The following is a 22,347-nucleotide window of genomic DNA, read 5'->3' on the forward strand; positions in this document are numbered from 1 at the left end:
AAGTTTGAGACATAAGAAAGCATAAGGTCGAGTCTAAAAATAATGAAGAGACATTCAACCATCACTTGGGCATTAGGTCATATTAAGACCTTAATTTGTGGAGGAATATAGTTTGGGCAGCCTAGGAGGTTAGAAAAAATGACCAAGATTTGAACAAGTATGGACTAATTTTAATGGGACATAGGCCAAGGCTGAAAGGGTGCTTTAATTTAGGTAATTCTTGATACAAAAATTGTGTGGAGAGAGAGAAACAAAGATCAAGAAAATGGGTGCCATATTTCATGGCTCCTTTAATGATTCTTGCACACAAGATATTGATCATTTGTCTCACAAAGAACATGAAAAATAGATCAACCCCCTCACATCCTCTACGCACCCATGTAAAATTTGTGGATTTATTAAAAAAATAAAAATGCTGAATTTTTAGTCTTTCTCTCTCCTCCCTCAAAATAGTCTTTCTTTCTCCTCCCTTTCCTCTTGCATAATGGCTATTCGCATGAGAGAAGGGGGATTGGTGAACAAGAGGGAGAGATGAGAGTTATGTGAAAGAAATGGTTCATGGCACATTGCTAGTCTCGGTGGAGGGCTCCTCAAGCACGTCAATGGCTATGGTAAGCTTTAGAGGCCTTGAAAACTACTTGATGTCTCATTTGTGTCATGGGGTGTGAGCGATCAACATGTGAGTGGCTTAGTTTTTATAGTAAACAAAATCCAATTAAAAAACTAATTTAAAGGTATATAAAAGAAGGCATGAGGATAATGATCAGTACCTAACATTGATTTTTTTTAAAAAAATTCTATGAATAAAATAGCTATAAATAAAAAATAATTAAATATTAAAAAGTTAAAAAAGAGACCAATAAATAGAAAAACACTAATAACGATATATTAAACCTAGAAATGTAAAAATATGCATATTGGTAGCATGAGATTAGCCTCGGTGCCATGCATAGGGATGTAAATGAAAGAACATATTAAATTTTGATGAAGAATATTGATAATATTATTTTCTTATTTGCATCCATTATTTAGGGCGAATATGTGTGAAAATGTATCCTAAAGTAGTAGGAGTAAGGAACACTCAGTGCTCTTGGGATGTGCACAATCTCGATACAATACATGATTAATAGTCTTGAAATGATTTTTGTACCCATTTATTATTTTTTCACATTAAAAATGATTGTGCACTCTCATGAACACTATTCATTAAAAAATTTGTATACATATACCATTGCATAGCAATGGGTTTCTATATTGACTGAGTGAATGAGGAGATCCAAGGCAATTAGTATTGAGGATTCAAAGGGATTTCCAGTGAGGATGAGTAAAGAGTAACATTTATACTAAAAGATGAGGACCGACAATTTAAATTCCTAATCATCTAGGTCACTCGTATCTAGAGGCCGTGGCAATTAGCCAAGTAGATACCTTTGTGGCATTTGTGTGGTATACTAGACACCTATATTTTGGGGACTCTTACTTAGAGTTTGAGGCAGCATGCAGTTAGGAGATTGGACTACAATGTAGTGTGTCAAGGTTTAGAGAGAGAGAGTTCCTAGTTTATTTCTAGTCATCCCCCATGGCCACAGAGAGAGAGAGTTCCTAGTTTCTTTCTAGTCATTCTTCATGGCCACAAGGCCATGGGGGTTGGTCTTGAGAGGTCTATCACTCAACTTGAGTATGTGATAGTCATTGTTGGGCCCATTTTACGTCTCAACAGACCTCCCTCCCCCCATCAAAAAATTCTCCATGCAATAGGACCATAGATTGTAGTTGTTCTTAGTCAAAATTTCCCTCATAATTTTCATAATCTGTGATTTTGACATTATGATAGCTATAAGCTTAGAAAAACCAAACATATGTAATGTGCCAAATCACTATCCAAGCATGTGAACAAGTCTGAGAATAAACCGCTCAAAAAGAGATAAACAAGCATTCAAAATACCCAAGAAAATATACATAAACCAAGTTCCATTGCTTGTTAGATATGCTCAATGTCCCACCCTCATAAGGTGCCACCAATGATCCATGGTGCTCAAAGTTGTAAGGCCCCCATTATGAGGAGAAGCCAAATGTGAGCCGGGACATTGGTTGAGTCCTGACTTGTACATCAGATAAGGTCTATGTGACCGGATGGCAAAAAGGTGACCATTGTGGGTCTAATCTTTGGGTTGGACTAAGTAGTTAAGCTGGTAGCAACTTGAGGCACATTGCATCGAGTTGTGGGGTAAGGGAGTTAAAAGGGGCCCCTATTTTGGGGTCTAAGGGCAGCATCCCCAACCCAACGGTAAAGGGAATATTCCATGGTCAACTAGTGGAGGCTAATATGGTAGGTCCATCATGTCGACCTAATTGCCTTCACGAGCTATAAAAGCTAAACCCCTTCACAGCCATCGATTATCTATATTTTGGACCCAGTTAGACTTGTTCCAGCTAGCCTTAAGCTCTTCACCTATCTTCTGTCTAGATCTCTATCTAAGCTTCACTGTGGAAGGGCATGAGTGGACAGAGCCATCTCTGTATCTGTTTTTCGGAGCTAAAGAAATTTTCTAATTCTCCTCTTATCTATTGTGTACTCTCTATCTCTATCTCTTTCTCAGATTTTGTTCACTGTGCCGTGTAATTTTTACATGGTATCAAAGCCTAAGGGGCTCTAGAGATCGAACAGTGTGCAAGAGGCAAAGGCTTCAACAGCAAAGAGGAACAATGTCATCTTCCGGAAGCGGTTGTGGCGCATTAGGAAGCGGTGCAAGAGGTGGTGCTACTGTACTAGCTATTCAAACACTGATGATTCTTCCACCACCTTTAGCGAAGGAAAGTTAGATGGTACAAACTATACCTTGTGGAAGTTCAAAACTATAGCTATCCTTGATTCTTATGAGCTTTTGGAGACTATGCTGGGGATCGATGTAGAACCATACGCTACCCCCGACCCATCAAATCCTAGTGTGATGATTCCTTCGAATGCAGATCTTCTACGAGCTTGGAAAAAAAGGAATGCAGATGCATTTTGTGCCTTAGTTATAAACTGTTCTGATAGTGTTTTGACTTTGATTCACCATACAACCAAAGCATCAGAGGCTTGGAATGTACTGAGAAGTCAATATGAAATGGGAAACCAAACAAGGATTCAAAACTTGGAGAATCAACTAGTAGCGGAGAAGTTTGCTGAAGGAGATACAGTTGAAGCATTCATTACTCGGATTAAGAATCTGCGCAACTAGATGGCTGGTACTGGGATACAAAATACTAGTGAGGAGCTAGTGAGGAGGTGTCTTCAGATTTGTCCACAAAAGTTTAATGGACTAGTAACTGGCCTTAATACTCAGGTGAGACCTCAAGCTTTGACTTTTGAGGCGTTTTGTGCATTATTGCTAGAGAAGGAGTTGAGGTTGAAAGCTTGAGAAGGAAGCAACAATGGAGATGCTGCATTCTCTGCGAATGCAAAAGGCAAAGGTGGTTCCTCCACCAAAAATGATGGTGAAAATTAGAAGAAGGGCAGTAAGAAGAAGTTTCAAGGAGAGTGCTTCTATTGTAAGAAAGGACATGCAATCGCAGATTGTCGTGTCAAGAAGGTAGATAAAAATAATGGTACCCTTAAAAGTAAAGGGAAAGAAATAGCTAATATGGCTAAAGAAGAGTTGGAGTTATTCATGGCGACCATTGAGGAGGTGTGCTCCTCGGCGCAAGAATAATGTACCACTGACTCATGGGTGTTGGATAGTGCGGCCTCTCGCCAACAAGAAAGGTCTATATAGTTCTATGCAGCCTCTATAAGAATCCATCACTGTGATGGTTGGAAATGATGCAAAATTCCGTGCTACGGGCATAGGTACTATTTTATTTGTTGCTGCAAATGGTGATGTCAAAAAGCTTTCAAATGCGTTGTATGTTCCCAAAATTAGGAGAAATCTGTTATCAGTTGCTGCCATAATTGATCTTGGTCATGAAGTGAGGTTCAAGAAGACAAGTTAAAAATTCCTGACAGTGATGGCAAAGTTGTTGGAAAAGGAGAAAGAAGGAACAACCTATGTGAGCTAAGTGCTCTTACAACCACCGTTGGAGTGGGCACAAGTAAGCTTTGGCATGAAAGGTTTGGACACATCGGATTTGCACTGTTGAAGGAGATGCACAAGCAAGGTATGGTTGCTCACCTAACTGCAATGACTGAATTGAAGGAACCTTGTGAAGCTTGTATGATGGGCAAGCAATAGAGAAAGGCATTACCACAAGAAAGCAAGAATAGAGCACATGCTTCTCTAGAGTTGGTGCATGCTGACTTGTGTGGGAAAATGCCTACACGAGCCTTGGGGGGATCTTCTTATTTTATGTTGATTGTTGAGGACTACAGTAGGAAGATGTAGGTGTACTTCCTTCACGATAAGGCTTAAGCTTTTGGTAAGTTTAAAGAATGGCTAAAACTTATTGAGAATGAAACTGGGAAAAGTGTGAAGAAATTTAGAACAAATGGTGGTGGTGAGTTCAACTCAAAGGAGTTTGAAGACTTTTGCAAGAGCAAAGGGATCAAGTGTCAATTGACGATGCCTCACACATCTCCGTAGAACGGTATTGTGGAATGTAGGAATTGCGCCATTGTGGAGATGGCAAGATGCATGCTAAAGGGCAAGGGATTGCCTAACCATTTTTGGATTGAAGCTGTTAATAGTGTAGTCTACATTTTAAATCGGAGCTACACAAAGGACCTCATGAGGCTTACACTTGTAAGAAACAATCTGTCTCACACTTCAGAATTTTTGGATGTGAATGTTATGCACATATTCCAGATGATAAGAGAAACAAGTTACAACCAAAAAGCAGAAAATGTATCTTCTTGGGTTATAGTGATGAGTAGAAGGCTTACAAATTATATGACCAAGAGGCAAAGAAGATCATCGCGAGCCGTGATGTGGTGTTCAAGGAGTAGCCACATACAGTGGAGGAGGAGAAGGCAAGTTCTTTCATTTTATCATCAAGCAAAGAAATAGTCCACTATGAGCCTATCCCGAGACCTGTCCCTATCCTTAAGGAGGAGGAAGCATCATCTTCAGATGATGAGGAAAAAGTTCACCAACTTGACATCACCCCATTGAAAAAGCCTTTGTTGCATTGGGTGGAGTAGCTCTATGACCACAGTAATCCTATGCCCACATCTGTTGAGGAGAAGGCAGACGGACCAAGGAGGTCTTAGAGAATAGGGGAGCAAAGGAGGGATTCTGCTCACATAGTCAATATGGCCTTGATGGCTAAGATTATGAGAGAAGTAAAGAACCCAACTGACTTATAAGAAGCACTTGCAGATCTAGCATGGAAGGCAGCTATGCAAGCCGACTATGACAACATAATGAAGAATGACACTTGGGAGCTAGTGGATCGGCCAATAAAGCGGAAAGTTATTGGCACCAAGTGGCTCTTGAAGGTAAAGTACAAGGCTGATGGTACCTTAGGAAAGTACAAAGATAGACTGGTTACATAAGGATTTTCACACATTGAAGGGTTTGATTTTCAAGAGTCATTTGGCCCAACAGCCAGAATGACCACTATTCCTAGAGTACTTGCAGTGGTCGCCCACAAGCAGTGGCCAGTTTACCAAATGGATGTGAAGTTAGAATTCTTAAATGGTGACCTCAAGGAGGAGGTGTACGTGGCTCAGCCACCATGGTTTGAGGCCCCCCATTCTAAGAAGAAAGTGTGTAAGCTGAAGAAGGCATTGTATGGGTTGAAACAAGCCCCCAAAGCATGGTACCAATAGATAGATAAGTTCTTTTTAAGCTTAAACTTCAAAAGATGTGCCTCAAATGCTAACTTGTATGTTTATAGGGATGGTAAAAAGTCTGTAGTGATTGTCCTATATGTGGATGACCTTCTTATTACAGGTGACTATGAAGTTATGATCAACCAAACTCGAAAGGCTTTGAGTTCTGAGTTTGAAATGACAGACTTGGGCTTGCTGCACTATTGCTTGGGAATGGAAGTCTAGCAAGAGCAAGGAAAGATCTTCAACTCTCAAAAGAATTATGCATGGGAGATCTTGAAGGCGTTTGGCATGATCGAGTGCAAGGAGATAGCTACAGCTATGGAGGTGAATGCAAAGTTGTCCGTTGAGGATACATCATTACTGGCAGACATTGGGAGGTACAAGAGGATGGTTGGCAATCTGATCTACTTGTGTAATACAAGACCAGATATTAATTTTGCTATTGGTATTTTGAGTAGGTTCTCAAAAAAACCTCATGAGAGTCATTGGAAGGCTGGGATGTGGGTGCTCAGATAGTTGAAGGAAACTCTTAACTATGGTATCACATACAGTTCTGGAACTTCTCTTGTGGGGAATTGTGACTCAGGTTGGGCAGGAGACAGTGATTCTAGGTAGTCAGTTTTTTGGTTATTGTTTCTCTTTGGGTTCAGGAATTTTCTCTTAGATTAGTAAGAAGCAGCCACCAACAGTGGCATTGTCTTCTACTGAAGCAGAGTACAAGGCAGCTTGTTTTGCTGCATGTGAAGCAATATGGTTGAGAAGGATCCTATGGCATATGGGAGTGCAGGATGAAGAACCAACTGTGCTCAGATGTGACAATCAGAGATGCATTGCCATTGCCAAAAATCTAGTGCTTCATGCACACACCAAACATATAGAGATCCAGTATCACTATGTGCGTGATTTGATGGAGGATGGGATAGTGGAACTGGTCTAGTCCAACAGAGGAGAATGGAGATATCTGCTCCAACATAGGAGAATGGATCACATATCTTCACCAAAGCACTTACGAACGATCTGCTTCAAGTTCATCTTCAGAGACTCGGCATTGGGCCAAGGAGATAGTTTACCTATGGGTGGACATTGAGGGGGGGTGTTAGATATGCTCAATGCCCCACCCTCATAAGGTGCCACCAATGATACAAGGTGCTCAAAGTTGTAAGGCCCCCATTATGAGGAGAAGCCAAAAGTGAGCCCTTGAGTCCTGACATGTATATCATATGAGGTCTATGTGACTAGATGGCAAAAAGGTGATCATTGTGGGTCTAATCTCTGGGTTGGACTGAGTAGTTAAGCTGGTAGCAACTTGAGGCACACTGCATCGAGTTGCGGGGTAAGGGAGTTTAAAGGGGCCCCTATTATGAGGAGAAGCCAAAAGTGAGCCCTTGAGTCCTAACATGTATATCATATGAGGTCTATGTGACTGGATGGAAAAAAGGTGACCATTGTGGGTCTAATCTTTGGGTTGGACTGAGTAGTTAAGCTGGTAGCAACGTGAGGCACACTGCATCGAGTTGCGGGGTAAGGGAGTTTAAAGGGGCCCCTATTTTGGGGTCCGGGGGCAGCGCTCCCCCGACCCAACAGTAAAGGTAATATTCCATCAAATATTCACTAGTCGACTAGTCTACTTTATTTGTGCATGCATAGGATATATAGACTTAGACTATGTCTTATTTCTCAATAGCATTTTGGTGCTAAATTATCAAGCCTTTCGAAATGCTTGATACTTGATGCTAGTGAAACTTTCAATTTTTTCACTTCATCCTTTTGTAATTGATTTTACTCCATGAGCTTCTCCATTTTCTCGTTCATTATTTTGAACTTTGTTTCTACCTCATATAATATAATCTATTTGCTTATTGTCCATACTTTATCTCCCAAGTAGAATGGTTGCCATTAAGTGATTATCTCAAATAATGAACATCTCTTACATATCGAGACTCCAAACTATTACAAAACAGAACAAGCCGTCTTTTCCAACTCCAATAAACCTAATTATGTCATGAAGAGTCTAAAATATAAGTGGTTGATATGGTTATAGTTTTGTTGTATATAAGCTTCCAATTACCCACAAATCAATAAACTTTTGCTCTTTATCTCTCGACCTTTTAGTCTCAACTTCATCGCAAAGAATGTCATGGTTCTTTCCTCTCCATGTGGAATACTCTTCTTCCATACAAATATGAATATGTCTCCCCTTTTTCATTCAAGCTTCATCAATGTTTCTCAAAAGCAAAAGAGAGTCAAAGACTTGCAACATTGAAAGACATAGCTCCAAGTAAACCAATGAAAGTGAAAATGCAAATGTAAATTACTTTAGTATTCTAATTACTTCAAAAAATTCATTGTTTCATCTTATCCAATTGGTATGCAAAGGCTTTTGTCAATAGAGCATAAGAATACATGAAATGTAAAGGAGCAATAATAAGAAATAAGATAAAGTTCTATCATAATGAAAGACTTCTTAATCCCTTATAGTTGATATTTCAATTACCTTCATAACTTTCTTATTTCTTTTGATTCAATTGACATGGAAAACTCGTGTCAATAGAGTATGAAAATATATTGAAGAAGCTAGTAGGGAGTTTCATCTATGACTATCATAATGCCATAGTTAAGCTATGCTATTGGACTTGTGAATCAGTTTATATAGGGTTATAAGAAGTTTCATTGGATACAGTCAGACACATATTGATGTATGTGAAGTCCACCTTGCATTATGGAATTTTTGATGAGGTATATAAGGACATATTGTGTTTGAGTACACAAATAGAAATTGGGCTAGTAGCAATTATGATAGAATATCTACAAGGAGATACATGTTTTCCCTTAGTAGTGAAGTAGGTACTCGGAGCAGCAAAAAGTAACCAATGGTTGCTTAATCGAGTAGAGAGGCTAAGTATAAAGGTAATACTATGGAAGTATATGAGGTGATATAGCTGTAAACGTTATTGGGTGATTTGGATGTATAGGGAGATGGTCTAGTTATCATTCATTATGACAACATGAGCAGTATATAGTTAGCTAGGAACCTAGTTGAAATGTATACATACCTAGTTTCATTTAGGATGGGTGGTCTTCTATAGTCATCTAGGAATCAAACCTAATCATTACCATCCATGCCAAAATTTTAGCCTTTGGATTTAGATAACTAAGTGATTCCTAAGTCTACCCCATATACGAAGTGTCTCATCTCATCCCATGAGGATCAACCTATATGTTCCTAGTATACAACTATTGTCTCCATTAGTAGTCTACCATCAAACTTAAGATGAATGTATTTTGTGAGTTTGAGGTAAGAAGGCATTGCAATTGGTCCAATGAGAGTGAGAAATGAGGAGAAGGCAAGCATCAACCCCTCTATCCATGCAAATCAATATGTAAGCAAATTTCTATCCTTGCCTTGTTTTTTGTAGGCCTTCCATGTCACACTCGTATAGGTTTCCAACCCTATCTTAGAATTGAGACAAAGATTATAACTCGTACCAAAGTCCTGATGGTTCTCCCCCCACCATAAGTGTGAGTATTCCTATACAAAGGACCAAAACATACCTAGAGATGGTTAGCTCCATTAGGCCATACACAAATGCTAGGTGATAAGTAACCAAGGTTGCCCTAGGAATGGCAATACACCTCATTCATGTCCACTTACTTAGGCCATGGATGTAATTAGTATGATTTTTATTACTTTTAAAAGCAACCACAAATCTTTGTTAATTTCTCAACCAATCAATATTTTTAAAATAATACTAAACATAAATTTTTTCTATCAATTTATAATATAAGCTTGTCTCATGCGTCTTGCTGTCTTCGCATCTTGCAGTTTTCCCTTCAAGACTCCAAAATATGGAAAACGACCCTTATGATCATATCAATTCTAATCCCTTCAAAAACAAAAAATCACCCACTACTTCTCTAAGGATCCAAGTTTGTGTCTATAATCTCTTGGAGCATTTCGAAAACCAATTTATTATGTAAGCAGTAGCTACAGCCAGCCTTTAGGATCCATCTACCACCCTGGTTGTGCATCAATGCCTTCCGATTACAACTCCAAATGATGTACTTAGCCATGGTGTTGTTGATTAGACTATAGATGGCACTAGTGTGTGACCCAATGGTTTTTGAAGTATTTGACTACAGTAGCTAGTGCCCAAATAAGGACTCCAGCCCCATAACTCTCCTATGTTAATAATAGCGTCCTTCGTGATAAAAGTATGCCCCTCTTCCTCTAGAGATGCAGTTACTTCAATCCCTCTAACTAGGACAAACCGTCAATATCGTGTGAGTGTTCTGATTGTGAATCTCTGCTGCCTATTAGCAGCAGCTACCTCTAAAGCTTGGCCACCCTCTAATCAACATCATAATCCTAGGTTAGATAGCAACTGCCACGACAATCTTTTAACTATTGTCAATCTTGCAATTTGACTGAGAGCTCTTTCCTGCATGAAATTCCTAGCTTCGTGGGTAGGCTTATCATCTTCCCTCCTTGCGAAAGCCATGCTGGCCCACATTAGCCATCATTCTCTCCTATTTTTGTTCTCTTGCATAGTCACATATCTCCTCCACACACAGTCTGAAAATCTTGTAGCTTTTCTTATTAAAGCTAAGGCTTTTAAAAGCTTTTCAAAACTATTCTCCTCTATCTTTTTCCTATCCCACAGTTCTCCATGTATGAAAAAGTAATCATGTACATATTGAATTGATATTAATAAGATAAAAAGTATGGTATATGTCTAATGAAATGGCATGGGACAATAGAGGAATACATGTACAATGGTACAATTTCAATCTTCTCCCTTTTGGAAGAACACAATATTAGTGAGTTTGGGAATCTCCCTATTCCCATTTTTTGAATACTAAAAAGGTGGCACCCGGATAACATGCCCATAATTTTCTTAAAACCATATGATTTGACCTATCATTGAAAATTTCTTGAAAAATGGAATCTATTGAGCTATAGAGCGCTCAATTTGGAGTTATAGTGTTCAAGTTATGACAAATCCAAAGATTTGACCGCGTGTCCCAAACTTATGGGAAATTCCCATATTCCCCAATATGGTGTTGAAGGGTCAAAACAAGAAACATATTCATGTACACATTTTTGCATCCATAAGGTCATTACATAGTCTTGCATCAATAGGGTTTGTATCCCTTTAGCATGTCATCATGATCACCTCTATATTTATAGTAAGGCTTGTACCATTTAACAAAAAGCTGCAAGCCAATGTCCAAGTTTGTAGCAGGGTTGTATCCAAGATTCAAATGTTTCTCCCATGTCTTTCCTTCACTACCTGTGCTAGGAAAGAGCCATATCCAAGGAAGCTACTATGACATCAATAAATGTGAAATCTCTTAATAATTCTTCTCCATGTGGCCCTTGGAAAATTTTTATTGGTTGGCCCTCCACTAAGCATAATGTTTCTATACAAGTCCTTGCAAATATTATCATCATTCTTCATGATAACATTATATGTGGTCTTGTGAATACCAAGATTCTCTAATTTTCGAGAGGATTTATAATCTTCTTTGATGCATTTGATGTAGTTCATATGATATCCAAATGCTATCCTCTCTAAGGATTTAGAAAAGAGTATTCCTATAAAATGAAACTCTGAAATAATGTCCAATAAACACTACTCCACCATACTAGGAACCCTTAGATTGTTTCAAAGATGTGAGAACCATCTTAATTCCTTGCTTCTTGTTTTCCTCTCCCAATTGTCAACTTTACAATGTCATCATTTCTTGTTTTGATTCATGCATTGTGCCCTAACAAAAAGTTATGCTTTGAAATGGAACTTTGTGCTCATCCACTCATGATTTAAGAAAATATGTAATGTTGGATCCATGCGATGCAATCAATCAAAAAATGTCCACACAAAAATTATGGATGCACTAAAGAACTGTGCCTAGCCTATATGTTCATGCATCATGCAAAATGCAAACAAAAGACACACACAATAGAAAACAAATTCCTAATGACGCTGACTAATGAGTTCAAATTCTTGGGGAAAAACTCCGCCCTCAACTTTGCACTGGTGGACATGCAACATCATGACAACGTGTGAACGCATCTTTTATTTTTATTTTTCATTGGGAATTGAAACTAAGTATCCTAAATTTTCTTTTTCACTCATACCTATGCACACACTTTATTCTCTATTCATTATTTACGGAACAATCCAATCATTGTTGATACGTATGAATGATCCTTAATGAACACTCCAATCATTGTTGATATGTGAAAACAATCTCAAATGAACGTACTTAGAACTTGTGCATGTGAACCCATCTTTCCAAACTACTAGGATCTAAACATAAAAAGATGTATCATTTCTACCTATTAGAAATACCATCAAGTTTATGCAAGCAATTAAATAACGACAAACCTTTAAATTTTTAATCTATAAGGAAAGCTAAACTTATAAATTTAAAATTTTATTATAATTTTCTAACCCACAAGTCAATAAGATGTTTATGCTAACTCACAACTTTCTTAGTGATTTAACTACTTTTTCTAATGAAAAATTCACAAACTAACATTTCTAATTATACTTAAGTAATCTTAACTTTTAAATTTATTTTCTAAATTATTTTAATTATTTTATATTATTATTAATTTTTCTTATATTTTTTCTATATTTTTAATTTTCAAAATGTAAAAATATTATAAAAATAAATTAAGGAGTATTTTATTAATTTTAAAGGAGGTTTTTACTAATCAAGATAAATTAAACCCAATTTATATTAACTTTAATTTTTATCCTTTAAAAAAAACATTACTTTAGCTAATAAAGGATTACATTTTAGCCTCTATCTAAACTTTTAACGAATTTATGCAGCATTATTTTGATTTTTAGTAGTAATAATAATAAATAAATATTATATATTAACCATATTAATGAAAAAAATGGCTGCATGGCTACCCAAGGGTCCCACTATATCAATGCATTAGTGATGGGCCATCATGGATAAAAAGGATAAGAAAGGAAGGGTTTTCGAAGAAGAGGCCAGCATGAGAATATCTTTTAGATTCCTCATGCAAAGTTTGCTCACCTCTAACTTGAGGTTATTGATCTCTCACTCACTTAGAACACAATAGCCTCCTTGTCATTGTGTGTTAAAAATAAGAAGAGAAACCCTCCTTTATATAGTTTTAGGGGCCCAAGAGGAGGGCATGGTGTCGTGCCGCTACGTGCACATAGTGTGAAAAACTCTAGAGTGTGGATTTCTTATTGATCTAGAGAGCCAATGCCATATTATTCATGAATGTCAGTGTTTCTAGTGTGAATGGTCCAAAAATATTAGATTTTTGGACAAGTTTAGCCAATTTTTGATGTTTTAGATATTATCTCATAAAAATCCAAAAATTGTAAAAAACTTCTAGAATAGAATGACATGTCAAGAAAAGCAAGTATCTTTTAGCCTTTTTTTGAGGATTTTATGTGAAAAGAAGGATTGGCAAAATTGCGCAATGTGTGATCGCAGCTTTCAAGCATTCAAAACACTCTGATTAAGAGATGAAGAAGGAGTGATTTGGCAGAATTCTAGGTAGGCGTTGCCATTTCACCCCCCTTTCGAAGCCAATGGAAGCATCAGATTGGCGGTATGAGCAGCACAAAGGAAGGTATTGTTTTATGCATGTTTTTGTCTACAAAAGATTTGTCTTCTCATAATGCAGAAATAAATTGACAGGCTTCACCTCTGTGAGTATTCATCTGCATCTTCTACTTCTTTCAACCCCTTCTCTTCTATCTACTCATCTCCTTGAATCTCCCTTCACCCTGTTGTCTCTTACCCCCACAATAGACTTTTGACCCCGAATGCTTTGACAGTGGTGAACTTGACGTGAAAGTCGGTAGTAGAGGTGTGTAAAGATGGGGGATTATGCTGGTTCAAGTGGTGGTGATGCTTTTCAACAGATGATTTGCTTTGTTGCAACAACAACAAGAGCAGCAATTGTTGTGACAACAACAGATGCAAACTCAACAAGAAACAGAAAGAATTAATTCCTTAGTTGTGAATGCATTGTAGTCATTGGGACAAGAATTAAAGCACTTTAAGGGTCAAAATGTTTCGGTTGAATGAAGAAAAGATTTTGTTTCATGGGGTACCACAATATGCATGGAGTCAGTATTTCTCCCATTTGGTGATGCATGCTTTGCACGATTGGATTGATGAGTTACATAGAAGAGATGCTAATTGGGCAACTTTTAAGAAAGCATTGAGATAATATTTTTTCTTGGAAGACGTAGGATTGGTAACTAAAAAGACATTTATAGATTGGATTGAAAAGCCCAATGAAGGGTTGACTACTACAACTTTGCTCTGTGAATTTGAAAGTCAGTATGCGCAGTTGGATGCCGATGAGCAACAATCATTCGAGAGTCAAAAAATTGATTTGTTTATGAAGGTTGCAGATCCTATCTTGCAAGAGAAGTTGGCTCATCGTTTAGAAGATGCCTCTTCTAAAATAGGAATGAAATCAAATTGGGCCAATGCAACTAAGGCAGTGTATATGTTTGTAAAGAGAGAGCAAATGAAATTAAGATGGGGTACATGCACCACACCTGCCAGTGCTCAGATGAGGGCTAAAATTGCAGCCAAGGCACCTGTAGCTATTGCAAAGCAACCGGCTATACATGTTGGTCTGGTTCTTAAAGGTGATACTATGGATGAATTAATCAAAGGTATGCATGATTTGAGGCTAAATTTGACAAAAATCTATGCAAAGGTCAAAAAATTGGATGTCAAGGTAGAAGGGAAAGCTCGGGCAACAACCCAAAGGCCGTATAGAGAAGGATACAAGAGGAGATGCATTTGGTGTGATAGTTTACAATATGAAAAGCGAGATTGTACAGCATACCATGAAGCGGAAGCAAAAAGGTTAGTCGTTTAGAAAGATGGAAACATACATGCAATAGAAACTGGTTTTCCAATAGAGCCAAATTTTGAAAATGGTGGCATGCAGAAGATGTTGGAAGATATGGCTGCAAGGAGAGCATTTGTTGCCATAGATGCATCAACATATGGGTTGAGAATTGAAAGGACTGATGAAGCTCGTAAAGGAGGCATGACTAAAGAAAAATATCGCATTTGGATGCAAGCATTAGATTGCATGGAAAATGGAAAAACAACAAAGTCTGAATTGGTTGATGCAAGTTAAAGTATATGAGGGAGAATAGGATGGAGTGCATCAATGGATTCATTTTCAGCCTATGCTTATTTGACTGAGGTTCATAATCAAGAAAATCTTGTGGAAGAAAAGAGAAGAAGAGATGAGGACACTACTGGTCCCTCTTCAAGCCCATCTAAACACATAACAGGAAGTAAAATGGAGCAGCAAAAAGAGGTTGAAAAAACCATACCTGAGCATGTTATGGAGGATGCATCTCAAGAGAAGAAACAAAAAGGGAAGAAAAGGGGCAAGCAACTGCTTATAGGTTACAATCAGATCTTGAGACTGCCACAAACCTTAAAACGGACTTGGAAGATCTCACACTTGGCAGTAGAGTGGAATTCACACTTGGCGAAAGTCTTGGAATCACAAAGCATGAATTTCATGATGCAATCATTGATATGCTGAAATGAAAAAGATAGTTTGATGGAGACGTTTTGCAAGCATTGATGTAGGTTGACAAAGACATAGAGAAACAACTTGAGGGGCAATATGATGATGCATATAATGTTGATTTCGAGCAGGCTGATATGGAAAACGGAGCAGGCTACGGGATAATCCCATGTCACCTAATGCATGAGAGTTTAAGGGTTTTTAGATAGCACTACTATAAGTGGAGCCTATGGCAGTGCCTCTAGGAAGATAATTATGTCTCCAAGAAAGGGGGAAACTATGTTTGTGTTTGGATTGTAGGAATGGACAATGTAGTCTTGAGAGTTTTAAGAATATTTCAGCCATATGCAGGGATGAAAAGAAATAGGTAGGATGGGCTCAAAAAAAGTTGAAGACATATGGTTTGATGGCTGCAAATGAAGGTGTTTCAAGGCTATTTTTAGGGCTGGTTAATATTGATACAGTGGCTGAAATTTCTACAGCAATTCATACATAAAACAGAGCCAAAAAATAGGTTATTTATGTTGACACTTTAGAGATGTATGAAGCCATTCAAGAGTTCGTTGAGCATGAACATGAGAATATGGAAGAAGAAGAGGTAGGAGATGGAGACATTGACATGGTGGAGGATACTTCTTCTGACATTGTAGATTCGTAAGACTTTGGCACATGCTAAAGGATGTGTAGGTTAGGAAGGGGTGGATGTCGTACCGCTATGTGCACATAGTGTGAAAAAATCTAGAGTGCGGCTTTCTTATTGATCTAGAGAGCCAATACCATATTAGTCATTAATGTCAGTGTCCTTTGTGTGGATGGTCCAAAAATATTAGATTTTTGGACAAGTTAAGCCAATTTTTTATATTTTAGATATTATCTCTTGTAAAAATCCAACAATTGTAGACAACTTCTAGAATAGGATGACATGTAAAAGAAAGCAATTAGCTTTTAGCCATTTTGGGAGGATTTTAAGTGAAAAGAAGGATTGGCGAAATCACCGATGTGCGATCGTAGTTTTCAAGCAGTGAACAACACTCTGAAAACTGGGAGATGAAGGAGTGATTTGGCAGATTTCTGGCTAGGTGTCCTAGTATTTTACCCCCCCTTTGGAGCCAATGGAAGCATTATATTGGCGGTCTGAGCAGCATAGAGGAAGGTATTGTTTTATGCACATTTTTGTCTACAAGAGATTTATCTTCTCATAATGTAGATATAAATTGATAAGCTTCACCTTTGTGAGTATTCTTCTACTTCTTTCAACCCCTTCTCTTCCATCTACTCCTCTCCTTGAATCTCCCTTCACCTTGTTGTCTCTTACCCCCCACAGTAGACTTTCAATCCCAAACACTTCAATAGCAGGTGGGGGAGGGGGGCAATGAAGGAATTGTTGTTTTTCTATGAGCTTATGAAGTCCTATTTTTGATCAAGGAGGGAAGGGGGGAAGGGGAGGGAGAGAGGAGGGGGATGCTTGTGGGGTGTAACACAATCAGTGGAGTCCCCTTTGCCTTTTCTCCCCCTTTTTCTCTCTATTCCCTTATAAAAAGATTAATAATATTAATATTATTTATTTTTTAAAAAATAAATTCATCATCTTTTCTTTAAGAGTTCTCAAACCTTAGCATCTTTATGTACCTTACATATGGATGTGCTTTTGCCTAGGAATGGAGATTTTAGAATGCTATGACCTAGGATACTTGACCTCACATTTTTGTGTGTTTGTATTGTAATATACTTGCCTAGGAATGGAGATTTTAGAATGCTATTAAGTAGGATACTTGGCCTCACATTTTTGCATATTTGTATTGTAATATACTTGCACTAATTGGCCTCACACTGTTGCGTCTTTGTACTCTAATATACTTGCACTAATTATCTTATTCTTTCATCTGTACAGAATCCAAATGGGCACATTATAGATTGCATCCCTATTGACAAACAAGCAGCATTTGATCATCCACTCCTCAAAGATCATAAAGTTCAGGTGCCATCAGAAATCCTTCATACATGCACATTTCTTTGCCATAGGTTTACGTACGTGATAATGCCAATCTTAATTTTGGAAATATAAATGATATTCAAATTATAGTAGAGAAATTGGGAGTGACATACCTTATTTTTATTAAGGTATATTCGCAACATGGATATATCCGTGCTCGAAAAAACTAAACCATGCACTTTGGGACATCCATCCATATTTAGGTCTACTAAATTGTTTGGATTTAAATAATATGCTGGTGGAGTCTTTATAATCATGATTGTTAGACGTCAAGCTGCAAAATTTTGTTTATAGATGTCTTACACACATTTTTTGAAATGCAGATGAGCCCTACTTCTCTCCCTTGGGAAGATAGATCATCCCCAATTAGTACAAAAGACAAAGGTGGAGAATTAAAGGGAGTGCAACCATTAAGAAAATTGTGGCATAGCATCAATGATTCTTGCCCATCAGGATTTATTTCTGTGAGATGCATCACAAAAGAACATCTACAAAGGGAAGCTCTTTATAAGCAAACAAAGTATAAAAAATTATTCACCCCCAAAGTTGGAGATAAAAAGCAAGAACCCCCAGCAATTGCTGGGCATGAGGTTAGTAAATTGATTTTGTAATTGCAAGAAATGTTTCATTCTTTTCTATTAAAATATTTACAAATTAGTGGAATGTAATAATCAACCTTTCCACAAACTTACTGATGTCAACTCCCAACTCCTTCAATTATTGCCGACAAATGACAATTTTATGAGCACATCCTTGCATGCTTGCTTAGGTACTTGTATATTCTATTGAGAACTTTCATGCATGGATACATACATGCTTGCATTCATAAATATGAACGTACATATCATGCATGGATATTTATGTATACACATGCTTGCACGGCAATATACATATATAGATGTAGACATGCATATACATACATGAATACATAGATTTTACTATTTATATATATGCATGTACACACATAAAACCATATGTTCATAATTATGAATGCATATAGATGGATGCATAAATAGATACTTAGGTGCAAAAATATACGTGCAAAGATACATCTCATGTCTACACACAAAAAATGTACCTTGGGGCAATTAATATATGTGAAAGTATTCAATGCCTAATTGAAAAATCCCTTATCCATGATTTTTTCATAAATAAAATATACCCTTTTTCTATCCAATATGTGAAGAGCATGTTTGGATCATGGATGCAAAAGAATATGAGCAACTACAAATTGCATCAACTATGTCATTAATTAGGAAAGTCCACAAACTCCCCAAACTCCATAGTTGTTATGGCCACTCATTATGCATGTATAAGTCAAGTGAGTTTATCAACAATGATACAATTTCCACACTTTGTGATCTATTGATACATACGTGGGAATAATTTACACACATTGTTCTACAAAATGGGAGCTTGAAATTTTATGACAAAAAGTGTGTGAATAAAGACTGTCGAATGAAAATGTCATCTCCACATTAAAGAATACTACAATTACCCCAAATATGTAAACAAGAGGTTTCTATATAGAGGACACATGTAAAATGTATGGTCTATTAAATTGATTGTTGGCCATCTACAATATTTCAAGTTCTTTCAAATTTTGTGTGTGTGTGTGTGTGTGTGTGTGTGTGTAGGGAGGTTAAACATACGGTCTATGATAGTATATATGTGCACATATATGCACACACGTATTTGTAAGTGCACGTGTGCATATATATGTAGTTATGCAATAATGCATGCATGTTTATCATATGTAGGTGTGTATATATGGATACTGCGTGCATATATTTGTCTATGTATATGAGACCCATATGAGAGGACATGTTATTATACAAACATACTGTTGTGCCTATGCATGGATGCATGCATATTGTATGTATATTCTTGTTTGGATGTGAACATACATATGTATGGACATGTAGCTATGTGAATATACATGTATGTATGTACGTGTGCTTATCCATGATACCATAGATACATGTTTAATTTAAGCAAAGTCTATTCACTTTTTTCTCCATGATTAATATGTTTTGTGTAAGTGTGCAAGGCTCTTAATCCTAAAATTTTACTAGGATCTTGAAGCAAACCTTAATGTCATGTGCTCATGGAAACTTTGCATAGAAACCTTACTTAGTGCTTGAGTAAATGATAAGGTTATGAAACATAAATAAGGTGCATATGTCTAAAAGTTCATAGCTTATGTAGCTGTACCTGGTTATATTATTAAAGCATTAAGAAAGATTTACAAAATAGGTTCATATTTTAACTATTCTAAATATATGTTTATTTGAAGTATGCGGTCGAACAAGCAGTTGGACATTCCTTCTATGATGGGGCAAGTGGCATTTTCAATTTGTGGAGCCCACTTGTAGGTTTTAGTGGAGAGTTCAATCTAGCGCAATTATGGCTATTTCAAGGCTCATACTAAGAGGAAAACCTTAACACCATTGAAGTGGGTTGGCAAGTATGTTTATATCCTCTTTAATCACCAATATTGAAGCGTAAAATATTAGAAAGTAATACTATAACAATTAGCTCTTATTGGCAAGTAAAGGGAGCATAGACTAATACAATGGTTTGAATAAATCTTTCCTTTGTCATGAATTGTAGGTTTTGTATGGCAACAATTACCCAAAAATATTTGTATATTGGACAGTAAGTGGATCATTTTCTTATAAAATATGTTTGCCAAGGGGCATCTTCTTATTTTCTTTCTTCATCTATTGGATGTGAATTCAAACGCACCAAAGTATATAATCTCATTGTAAATAATTCTACCTAGAGATTGAACCATATGAAGAATCCTAAATAATCAATACCATCTAAATAAATAGTAAGAACTAAATATTTGGCACCTGTTCTACTTAGACTCATTAAAATTTCTTTTTTGTTTCCACTAGATATCATTCATATTTTTAATGCTAAGAAATAATGAGCCACAAGTTTTTCATTAATTTTTCTTTAGTCTAAGAAAACTACCATTTAATTTCTACAGAGCGATGCATATAATGATACATGATGCTACAACCTTCACTGCTCAGGTTTTGTACAAACCAGCAATCAAATTGTACTTGGAAGAGCATTATCCCCTATGTCAGCTATAGACGGTCTCAACAACAAGAGTTGAATATCTTAGTTTTCAGAGTAAGATTCTTCCCTCTTTATATTATGGATACATGTGGATAGTGTGTACACCTCATAAGAACAGACATTATATGCATGCACGCCCACAACTTGCACAAGTAGTCTTCTATGCACAAACACATGCATTCATGTACATACATATATACTTTACTCAATACAATCGCATATACTTACATTATCTCTGATTAGATATAATTTGATTATTCTTATTTTTAGAACTAGCCTTCTTTATGGCTAAGTTTACTATGAGAAATGATAGAAAATTTTTCACTTCTACTTATGTATTCCAACTTACATGTACATGTTTTGCATGCACCTACCCTTCAATATTGATGACATGCTACAGTTGGCATGAGTAGTTGTCCTTGATTGGTGAATTTGACTAATTTAATATCTGTTGCATAACCCTTAATTGCATCATGATTATACAAATTGATGTGGGCTCTTTTTATTCATGGTAGCTTGAATAAATAAAGTACCTGTAATTGACTGGTAGCTCCCTTGTAGTATCATGTAGGTTTATGGGATATAATTCTTCTTCATTGTAGACCTTCACACACACACACACACACACACATGCAAATATGTTTACATATGGACAAAACCAAAGAGTACCAAACAACCAAGATAAACCAAAAAGAGTATTTCGCTCACAAAAACTATTGTTTTACATGTTGAGATAAAGCTTCACAAAATGTGTGTGCATCTTCTATATGGGATGCACACTCCTTTATCGGTTACTAAGTTTACATTGCCATGTAGGAGCCCTCAAGTGGAAATTGGTGGTTATCTATAAATGGAGAGTATGTAGGGTATTGGCCAAAGTCCATTCACACTCTTCTTCAAAATAATGCAAGCACTTTACAATGAGGAGGAGAGATAGTAAAAAATGAAAATAATGGGCAACATACAACAACACAAATGGGCAGTGGCATGTTCTTTGAGCAAGGTGTAAATAAGTCTGCCTATATAAGAAACCTACAATTTGTAAACTCTAACTTCACTTATCAAACTCCAATTGGCTTGATACCTATCATTACCAGCACATCATGTTATGACCTTGAGCTTGGTAACTCTAGTGATTGGGGTTTGAGCTTTTTCTTTGGAGGTCTTGGAAGGAACCTAGCTTGCCCCTAATTGAACCTACATGAATACAAATAGATAAATCTATATCTATATCTGATACTACCACCTCCAATGGTACTTGTATATTGTGATTTTTGGAGAAAAAGAGAATACCAATGTGTCAAACTTGGGCTTCTAGATATATGTTTACATATCTACTGCAATGAATGAATAATGTATCTAAAAAATTGTGTATCCATTTCTAAATAAAAAATGAATGAAGTAGATCACAAGACATACTCTCCTCATCTAAGGAAACATCACACCAAGATTGAATCAAGAGTTGAGGGAAAACAAGATTAAATGTTCAAGATAGAATGGAGAAGAATACATCTTCTTTACTACTGGAAAAATATCAAAAATTTAAATACATCATGTGGAAAAATAATTTAGGAGAAATTTTGAAGAATTGCATTATAAAATGTACCACTACAAGATATAGGCCTTATACCGACGTTAAAACTGACGAAAATGTAAATAAAGAAATTTGCTCCCTTCATCGCAAAAAGCATCATTATTGGTGACCCCATAGAACAGTAGGAGAACGCATCATACCTGTCCTCGGAGTGTGGATAGACTTGACTATTTGCTTCACAATGCACTCTTCTTTAGTGGACAAAACCCAAGGAGCGCAAGGTAGTTGCACATGACCATTAGCACCAACTACGGCCAAAGCGCCTCCATCTTGCCTACCTCCATCAAATCCATTCGTGCCCCTATAGTGTCTCTCTTTCCTGTGATGTGGTCCCAAAGCGT

The 22,347-nt window shown here is 36.9% G+C and overlaps 1 pseudogene; it reads left to right on the forward strand.

The window, feature by feature from the left end:
* LOC148026065 (protein neprosin-like) overlaps positions 1-21,603 on the forward strand; it is a 48,202-nt pseudogene extending 26,599 nt beyond the window's left edge.
* The last annotated feature ends 744 nt before the right edge of the window (positions 21,604-22,347 follow it).

Source organism: Lygodium microphyllum, chromosome 14, assembly GCF_053477565.2.
Source record: "Lygodium microphyllum isolate KBCC chromosome 14, Lygodium_microphyllum_v1.1.10, whole genome shotgun sequence".
NCBI lineage: Eukaryota > Viridiplantae > Streptophyta > Polypodiopsida > Schizaeales > Lygodiaceae > Lygodium > Lygodium microphyllum.